This window comes from Equus przewalskii, chromosome 17 (assembly GCF_037783145.1).
Source record: "Equus przewalskii isolate Varuska chromosome 17, EquPr2, whole genome shotgun sequence".
NCBI lineage: Eukaryota > Metazoa > Chordata > Mammalia > Perissodactyla > Equidae > Equus > Equus przewalskii.
The window spans coordinates 8,991,948-9,002,142 of record NC_091847.1 but is presented as its reverse complement, the minus strand read 5'-3'; the positions used below and the strand labels follow the sequence as shown (position 1 = coordinate 9,002,142).

The 10,195-nt window shown below is 43.1% G+C and overlaps 2 long non-coding RNA genes across 3 annotated transcripts in view; one reads left to right on the top strand and one right to left on the bottom strand.

Annotated features, from left to right (window-relative positions):
• The window catches only part of LOC139076745 (uncharacterized), a 145,356-nt gene extending 139,596 nt beyond the window's left edge, over positions 1-5,760 (bottom strand). The window contains exons 1-2 of one of the 2 annotated variants that reach the window (XR_011528652.1): positions 5,676-5,760; positions 4,310-4,504 (exon numbers count right to left, since the gene is read on the bottom strand). This is a non-coding gene — a long non-coding RNA (uncharacterized lncRNA). Of the gene's footprint in view, positions 1-1,001; positions 1,193-4,309; positions 4,505-5,675 lie in introns of those variants that run through there. The other variant, XR_011528651.1, reaches the window with a different exon arrangement.
• On the top strand, positions 1,056-4,249 carry LOC139076747 (uncharacterized). Its single transcript, XR_011528654.1, has 2 exons — positions 1,056-1,864; positions 2,943-4,249. It is a non-coding gene; the product is annotated as an uncharacterized lncRNA (long non-coding RNA).
• Positions 5,761-10,195: the final 4,435 nt, after the last annotated feature.

Genomic DNA, 10,195 nt, shown 5'->3' with positions numbered 1-10,195 from the left:
GTATTTTTGTTTGTTAGGTTAAGAAAGATAAATTTGTCCTCAAGTACTAGAAGGGAAGAAAGGAAGCATGGGACAAATTCTGAATGTAAAAAGAAAGTTATAGAAGGTTTGTGAAAGAGAAATTCTGAAGGGAGTTTTATGCCTTGTCAAGTTGGCTAAGATTAAAGTAAATCCAATTAAGTAAATGAGTTTTAATGAAAAAAACAATAAGCTGGTACAAAAATTAAAATTTTGTTTTCTCTCTCTAAAGGATAATTTTCTTGACCTTTGGTCTGCTCTTGATAAAGAAGTTATAAAAGGCTTTTTCTTTAGTTTTGATAAGTCTACCTAAAAGACAGAAAATCTATGTTTTGTTACAATAATTCCCTCTGTTCAGAAAGACTGGGGTCTCTATTCAGATCTTTTGACTGTTTTAGCTGTTTGCCCTTGACTGGTTCTGTTGTCACTTTGAATGGATGACTGAGCATGGTTTCCGATCTGAACAAGTGTTTTAAAACCTTTTGATGTTTTTGACAAGCTCTCCCCACCACCAAAATATTCAAATCCTGAATACTTTCATTTGGCTTGGAAGAAGGAAGAGAATTTCTCTGAGGATTTTCAGAGGGCCCCTGAGACTTCTCAAGGAAATTTCCTCTCGCTTCCTAGAAGGAGGAAGACACTAAGCTAATTAGGCTTATTTGGTATGTTAAATTACATGGGAAACATTGTCAAATAAGTGATGATAAACTTTCTAGGGTGGTATTATGTGAGTCAATGTTATTGATATAAATGTTTTAAAAATTATATAACATTCCTAAAATTCTGATTGGTCCTGGTTGTCAGCCACAATTCTGGTTATTATTTTAAAGTATTATATGTCACAAAACTAACCAAATTTCTTTGTCAGTTGCCATTTTGGGATCTTGTTGTTTACAGACAGTTATTGTTTTACTCTGATGCTTTCACAAAATGTTTCATCTTCAGAGAAATTCATGGAAAGGACTCTGACACTCTAGAATAAGGTTCCTTTTTTTTTTTTTTTAAAGATTTTTATTTTTTCCTTTTTCTCCCCAAAGCACCCCTCCGGTACATAGTTGTATATTCTTCGTTGTGGGTCCTTCTAGTTGTGGCATGTGGGACGCTGCCTCAGCGTGGTTTGATGAGAAGTGCCATGTCCGTGCCCAGGATTCGAACCAACGAAACACTGGGTCGCCTGCAGTGGAGTGCATGAACTTAACCACTCGGCCACGGGGCCAGCCCCAAACAGGTTAAGATTTCTTTGCAGTGCTTTCTTTTTTTTTTGAGGAAGATCAGCCCTGAGCTAACATCTGCTGCCAATCCTCCTCTTTTTGCTGAGGAAGACTGGCTCTGAGCTAACATCCATGCCCATCTTCCTCTACTTTCTATGTGGGACGCCTGCCACAGCATGGCTTGACAAGCGGTGCCATGTCCACACTGGGGATCCGAACCGGTGAACCCAGGGCCGCCGAAGCAGAATGTGTGCACTTAACTGCTGCACCACTGGGCCAGCTAGAATAAGGTTTCTAATAAACTTTCAGATCGTAAAACTGAACTGGGTAAGAAATTACAGAACTCTAACAGAGAAACTCATGACCTCATACAACTGCTAACAGAAGATTAAGATCAAGAATTGATTACACAGGACTGAATGAACTGATGAGGATGATTATGATTTATAGGACTTTTCATTTGAGATATTGCTGATTTTTTGATGTTCTGTTTCCAGATTTAAGGAAGTCTTTTCTCTTTTTCTCTCATGCTAACTATGACATATCAATTTGATAAATTATACCTTTGTAAGCAGATTTGAAACGCTTATTTTTCTCCCTGCCTGATCCCTCCAGGATTTGGAAACTCTTAATGAGTGAGTATCGTTTTCATGGCAATGTAGTTATTTGCCATAAGTTCAATAAGAGTCTGTTCTCCTTATAACAGGACACAATTGGAAACATTGGTTATCTTACCAAGGCTTTGACTGGAATGTCATATTTGAGAGAAACTGGCATAGACTCAGATATGACCAGACAGCTTTTAAGAAACAAGGGTTGGACTTTGTGGAACAAAGCCACTTGGAAATATTGGCCTGGTACCTTGTTTACAAGGATTCCAGGACCCCTGGTAAGTAAGGAAGGTCACTTATCTGGCAGGCGCCTGGAACTTGAAATATATTGGAGGTCCTCAAGAAGAGAGGAATCCACCCAAATCTGTAGGTATTGCAGGCAAAATCTGATGACAAGTCTTTGGCTTGGTTTTCTTGGCCTCGAGAGGCCTTTAAAGTTCAACCTGAGATTCCTCAGAAAGAGTTCCAGCAAAGCAGATTTGAAAGAACCTATATAATCAGTTGCTATTCTTACTGTACTTCTGTAAATAATTGAGGCAATTTTCTTGAAAGTAAACTTATCTTGCAAACCAATTAGTCTTAATTTGGCTATCTTTGGTAAAAATGAGGGTGATTTCAGAGAGAAAAATTATGTTTCAATAAAAGCTATAGTACGCATTCATGGATATTAGGTTCTAGTCCTGATAATTGTCTTTGAGGTTTTTATTTTATATCTGTTAACTGGACTGGATCTGAATTCTTCTAGTCTCTTGAAATATCTGGCCACAAATCTCCAAATTAATGTTTTCAATTTTTTTCCCATTATTTTCATTTGGAATCATTGAGAACTGAACCTGCCCTTTTTCCTGAACCTTTGCAAACTGAAGCTGGACAAATTAATATAGACTTAAGAGAATTCACGTCTGTTGCTATGTAAGACACTCAGTAAGATACCTAAAGACCTGATAACATCATCAGAGACATTTCAAACTGCAAAAGATGCTTTGATTCTGACGCCCAGAAATCTTTTGACTGTCTGCTGCCTGGACTCAGAAAGGTTTATAATTTGCTGGTTTATAATTTGCACCCACCATTAACCATGTTTTTCTTTTTGTCTCTCTAGAAATACTTCGTATTAAATACCTGGTTACTTGCTAACACAATATGGGCTGAACTTTGGGAGCCCACCTGCATCACCGTCTTACTAAGGGACTGGTCCAATGAGATGGAACAACCTATGCTCCTCACCAACAGGATAACCCCTCAAGATTGAAGATGAACAACAAAAGGGGGGATTGATACGGGTTAACACAAGGTTAACATAAGGGAAGCCATATTGTAAAGAAGAAACCATATTGTAACTTTGAATGACCTCTGATTAACTAACCCAGACATGCTCTGTAGATTTTATGGACCCTGTCAGCTGCTATAATTTGATAAGTTTGTTCTTTTGAGTTCCTTAGGAATGTGATGACCCCCAGGTAGAGAGTCTGTGCTGATGGCCATCATCAGTGACAACTGAAAGATCAGGGTATAGGCCATTGCTCTGGTCTCTGATGCATCTCCAGTAAAACAAAAGACTATCAGAAACTGAGACCAGATGTCTTCCCCACCTGGAGAACAGATGGAGGCCCCACTGGGATTAGGTCTATTTTTCAGGGACTGTGAAAATTTGGGTTGTCTATACTTCTTGTCCTTCTGGTAAGCCAGGAACATGAGAAGATTTCCAAATGAGTGCTAAAAATGTCATTCCTTTAACCCAGATCTCCGCCCCAATCTAGCAGGCAGTAGCTAGATCGGTCATCGCCCCAAATCCCTCAAGAATGAGAAGTGACCAAACAATAGGGGGGATTGAAACCAGCAAACAGCCATTGATGATTAAGTATCTAGGTACTAAAGTTTTTTCCTCTTTGCAGTTACTGATTATAGCTTTTAGCTGTTTAACCCAGCCATTGGTAACTGTGCTGTTTAGGCAATCTGCTACCTGACTCCCACCAGAGTCCTATAGATAACATCTCCCTGGAGCCTGGGTCACCATGGTAATGGGTGTGTGAGCTGATTTCAGGAATTAGAACTCCTTGTCCACTTCAGGCCAGTTGAGGCCACCAACCTCTCAACGGAGCTCAAGCAGATGTCTGATAGGCAACCTTTCGACATCAAGAGGCTAAAAACTCCACCCTCTGATCATGCTAATACCGCCATTTTGTGAACATGGGTCCTATGAAGAGTCATGAAGTCTGACTACGCTTGTGCAGATCATGGATTACCTCATCCTCTCCTCACCTCCAATCACCTCACTCCACATTTCAGACCACCTTGCCCCATCCCATAAATATCACTGAGTCCCTTTTTTTGGGGAAGCAAATTTGGGGCTCATGCTCCCACTTCCTCACTTGGTTGCCTTGGAAGTAAACCCTCTCTCTGCTGCGATGTTGTCATCTCACTGTTTGGCTTTCTCGGGGGGAGGAGTGGAGGGGGGCAAACACGAACCTGGTTCAGTAACAAGGGGCTGGCCTGGTGGCGCGTAGCTGTTAAGTTTGTGTGCTTTGCATTGCCGGCCCAAGGTTCACCATCCTGGATCTTGGTTGTGGAACTATGCACTGCTTATCAAACCATGCTGTGGCAGGCGTCCCACATATAAAGTAGAGGAAGATGGGAACAGATGTAAGCTCAGGGCCAATCTTCCTGAAAAAAAAGAAAGAAATATTGTTTGGAATTTTCCTCTTTTTACATTAATAACAACTATTAACACTTTCAACTGTAGAAAGCACTGAGCTATAACCTAATAACCTTCTATTTGTAACATAATAACCAATGTCATTAACCCAAATCTTTGTTTCCCTTTAGAGCTGCTGTCTCAGCAGGAATGGTTTTCTTAAAAGACCCAAAACATTTAAAACATTGGAAATCAATTTTTTCTTTTGGAAATTCTTGCGGTTTTAAAAAAATTAATATAAGGACTCATAAGTTTCCATAAACCAATTAGCACAAGAGCTCCCAAAGAATTTAAGAAACCTTGTAATCTGATTCATGAAATTTCTCCCACCAAGTGTGAGAGCTGCCTGCCTGGCCTCGATGATCCCAGAGGGCACACTATCGACAGGCGGTGCAGCCCAGCCGAAAGGCTGCGTGCGTCACAGGCCTGAGGACGCCCCTCGAGGGAGGGGTGGAGAGTTCCGAGCACGGCAGCCCCCACTTTAACGCAGAACCCACAGAAGGGACGCCTTCTTCAGCCAGAGGACAGACTGAAAGCAAGCTCAGGAAATGACACGATTGTCGCTTTTCTCCTGAAAAGCCACCAAGACTGAAAGCTCAGTTGACAAAACTTGGAAGTTAAAATAGTCTCACAGAGGCCTGCTGGGAATTAGAAAAAGTCACAAGATACGGTAACTGGGTCACCCTCAGTTAACAAGAATAAACCCAGGGATGCAGAGTGAGCGCAGTTCTGTCAGCACTGCGAGAATCACCCACAGGCTGGGGCCCCACAAGACCAAACCCGAGCACAAAAGGGCACCTTTCGGCTCAGAGTCCAGCAACACTGGCCTCAGCAAAGTGAGGTTCGTCAGGGTAATTTTGGTAGGACCTCCAGACACCAGAAAAGAAAATGAAGACCAGCAGAGGTGGAGGGTCACGAAGCTGAGTCTGTCAGCTTGCAAGAGAACCCCTGCCAGGGAAGAAACTGACTCAGAGTAGGACCCTGAGAACAAAATGTGTGTGTGTTGTCAGCTGTCAAGGACTAGAAAGACGGTCACTCTAGGCAAGCTCTGAAAACTAGCACTCTGGACAAACCGAGTAAGCCCACAAGTTTTCACAGGTGGCTAAGATCAGCAAAGAATTGCAAGTTAGGGTCTGCAACCTTGGCAAGCCACGTGCAAGTCCCCCAGCAGCAAGGGAGCAGAAGCTCCTTCCTACAGCGAAGCCGCAGTCGGAAAGGCTGTTGCAAACAGAGTCCAGAGGGGCGGGGCTTTTCACATGCTGCGTTGTGACAGCCTCTCATTGGCCGAGCTTCCAGCCAGTCAACAAGAGGAAGTCTTTCTTCTTCCTGCTGGGCTCTGCTGTCCATGTAGGGCCTGAGAGCTCCCCCTCTTGGCCTCCTGACTCCAATTTAATGACGTTTCTGTTTGTTAATTTGACAGTGAGGTCCTGCAAGGGCCTGGCATCCTGGGGTCAGGCAAAGTGCACCATCCTTTATCAGCTTTAACTGAGGAGTACCAATAGCGGTGAAACACAACATTCAGTCTTGTTATCTCCTAGGCAAGTGCTGCTGCAAGGGGCACTTTTCCTTTTGCACACCTGAATCCCCTTCTCCTCGTGGCCATCATTCACACAGATTACTAGGAATCACCCTGGTCTGGGTAGGCGAGGTTCCTTTTAGCCCCGAGGCTATGCTGCTTCTGTGCCATGTGACACTTGGAGGGGAGAGGGGGCGCCCTAGATTCAGGCAGCCATTTTCCTCGGAGCCTGGCCGCTCCCCAGGGTCCAGCCCTGCTGCTCAGGGAGCCCTAGGTCTCGCTCCTACACACACATACATACACAATTATTTCTTCTTAACCTGGGGGAAATCCCTTCCACTGTCTTCCTATTTCCTTCATGAGACCCCTCTCCCCTCACTGAAATACTTCTGCCTTAATATCTTTAGGGCCTTTTGAGGGTGAGGGTGAAATATCCCAGAAAGAGGACAATCTTGCTGACAAATTCTACCTCCATCTTGGCTCAAACCAATAGCCAGTAGCATTCACTTACTTACACATCTGTCTCCTGCCGAGTGGCCTAGGGGCTGGCTGTTGACAGGCCCATGGCTACTGTTGTTGGGCAGTTGGCCCAGTGGGTTGTTTATGGTTTATTTCCTCTCCCTATTGTGGAAAATCCACTAGGCCCCTAGTGGCCTGGCTTGGGCCCCAGGCTGCCTAGAGCCCTCACTGTGGAGGCAGGTCCTCTCTCAGCTCCGGGCTTCTCTCCTTCCCTTTCCTTGATGCCCTCCACCAAAGCTGACCTTTCCTTCCTCTAAAGGAGCGCTTCTCAGAGTGTGAGTCCAGGACGAGCGGCAGCAGCATCGCCTGGGAACTTGTTAGAAATGCAGACTCTCAGGCTCCACCCCCGACCTGCTGAGTCAGAAGCTGGGGACCGGACCCAGCGCTCTGTGTTAACGAATCCTCTAGGTGATTCTGAGGCATGCGCAGGTTTGAGAATCGCTGCTCCACATCATTGCCTCAACGACATGGCTCTCGTACCAGCAGCATCAGCATCACCTGGGAACTTGCTGGAAATGCAAGTTCATGGGCCTCAGGCCAGAAAGCCTAATCAAAATCTCAGGTGGGGCCAGGAATCAGTGGTTTATCAAGCTCGGCAGGTGATTCTTACACACCCTTAAATTTGAGAATCACTGCTCTAAATTTCTCTCAGGGTTCAGCTCTCTGATTTTGAATGGGAAAATAAACTTTAAAAGAGAAAACAATTTCCCGCTCATAATTTTCACGGAACAGGCGAGGCCTCGCAACTCGATCCTTTGTCACCCGACGAGAAATATGAACGCGTTTAACCCAGTAGATGTCGAACTTTGTGACGGGGCTGGAGGGGAGCCAAATTCGCCACCACGAAATGTGTGTCTGGGGCGCGAGGCAGTTTTCCTTTAGCTCCCTCCCCTTAACCACCCAGAAGAATTTAGGTGGAGGGTGTGTTTGGAAGGAGAACTATCGCCAGAGACAAATACGAGGAGCAGGGTGAGCTGTGGTGGGGAGCTCAGCAGGGCCTGGGTAACAAAGTTCTCTGTGTCCCGTTGTCTCTGCACACACGGCAAACCTGTGTTCACCAAACATTTGCTTCTCCCGTCTTCCCGTGAATTGTCTTCCTCCCCTTTGAAGCCCCAGACCCCTACCCCCTTCTCTTTAGCTCAGAATAGCATATAAACCTCAATGCCAGAATGTCTTCAGGCCTCATATTCTAATGGAGCCCCCATATGTATGAAATTAAATTTTATGTTTTCTTGTTAATCTAATTTAATTCTTAGAGCAGCCAGAAGAACTTACAAGGGTAGAGAAAAATTCTTCGTCCCCCACATACTCATTTTAAGAAATGCATTTTCTATCATGACCCAGTACACAAATGCGTGCACACACCCACAGGTCCACAGGCATGCTTTGTTTTATTGTGCTTCAATTTATTGCACTTCGCAGGTATTGCATTTTCTACAAGACCCTCCACCAGCAAAAAGACTGTGATTTGCTGAAGGCTCAGATGATGGTTAGCATTTTCTAGCAATAAAGTATTTTTTAAGTAAGGTATATACATTGTTTTTCCAGGTATAATGTTATTGCACACAATAGTCTGCAGTACGGTGTAAACATAACTTTTATATGTACTGGGAAGCCAAAAAATGTGTGTGACTCCCTTTCTTGTGATATTTGCTTTTTTGCAGTGGTCTGGAACCAAACCCACAATATCTCCAAGGTATGCCTGTAATCAAAATCACCAGTTTTGGGGTTTTTTTAAAGGAAGATTAGCCCTGAGCTAACATCTGCTGCCAATCCTCCTCTTTTTGCTGAGGAAGACCCGCCCTGAGCTAACATCCATGCCCATCTTCCTCTACTTTATATGTGGGACGCCTGCCACAGCATGGCGTGCCAAGCGGTGTCACGTCTGCACCCGGGATCTGAACTGGCGAACACTGGGCTGCTGAAGCAGAATGTGCGAACTTAACTGCTACGCCACTGGGCTGGCCCAAAGGCACGGTTTTTTGAAACAAAATTTTTACTATGTTTTATGTTCTCTGAATTTTTCTATTATAATTCTTTTTTTATTTTAAAAGTGATCACAACCCACTAAATTAATTTTACAACTCATTAGAGGATTGGAACTCACTGTTTGAAAAATACTGATTTGAACAATTTCCTTTGGGAAAGAGTAAAGCTGTGAAGGAAGGTAAATTTTAGAGGTGAAAATATTTATTTGTTTTTTATGTAGTAGCAGAGAGAAACGTGAATACTAATGAGCAGTAGAACTTTAAAAAGTATGCTAGAACTCACCAATTAAAAAGGGGAAAAAAAGGGGGCTGGCCCCGTGGCCGAGTGGTTGAGTTTGCGTGCTCCGCTGCAGGCGGCCCAGTGTTTCGTTGGTTCGAATCCTGGGCGCAGACATGGCACTGCTCATCAAGCCACGCTGAGGCGGCATCCCACATGCCACAACTAGAAGGACCCACAACGAAGAATCTACAACTATGCACTGGGGGGCTTTGGGGAGAAAAAGGAAAAAAATTTAAAAAAAAATCTTTAAAAAAAAGGGCGAAAAAAGAAATAAATAGCAATTTAATCAAATCTGGGGGGGAAAAGGAAGACCAAATTCTCCCAAAGAAAGATAGAGTGTTAAATCGGATTAAAATGGAAACCCACCCATATGCTGATAATGAGAAGTGTAGATAAAATGAAGTGATATATACAGGCTGAAATTAAAGGGACAGACAAAGATAGGAAAACAAGCAAAAGTAGTAAAAATTAAGGTAAAAGTATCATCAACCTGAATAGAAGGATATTATGAAATGATAAAAGATACAATTAATGAAGATGATATGATAGAAATAAACCTACATGCACTAAACAACTTAGGAGCTGAATACATAAAGAAAACACTATCAAAAATATCCCTAATAGGGCCAGCCAGGTGGTGCAGCGGTTAAGTTTGCACATTCTGCTTTGGTGGCCTGGGGTTCACTGGTACAGACCCTGGGTGCCGACATGGCACTGCGTGTCAAGCCATGCTGTGGCAGGCATCCCACATATAAAGTAGAGGAAGATGGGCATGGACGTTAGCTCAGGGCAAGTCTTCCTCAGCAAAAAAGAGGAGGATTGGTGGCAGATGTTAGCTCAGGGCTAATCTTCCTCAAAAAAAATTTTTTTTAACTTAAAAAAAATTCCTAATAGATAAAAATTAATTAACCATGTAGCAAAAGCAAATAATTATTAATATATAATTTAATAGACATATAGAGAAATGTCTCTCACATTGAAAATTTTTTTATGTCCATGGAGCATTTACAAAAATTGATCATGTTTTTGTCAAAAAAACAAAATAATAATGAACAAATTCAAAAAAGTGTCAACCTTACTTTTCTGATCATAATCCAACATAGTAAAAATTTAAAAAGTAAGCAGAATTTTAACTACTTGGAAATTAGGAAATACACTCCCCAATCATTATATCAAAGAAGATGAAGGGGATCAGATGCCACTCGGCTAAGGATTGTTGCGAGCTGATGGCAAACGGCTCTCTGCCCTCCCCTTTTCTGTCTAAAAGCAGGACGTAAATTTCCCTTTGTAAAGGTAGCAGACACTTCCGTTTGTGAAGGTGTCTCCCTCTCCTGCTGCAGGAAGACAAGTACCCTGC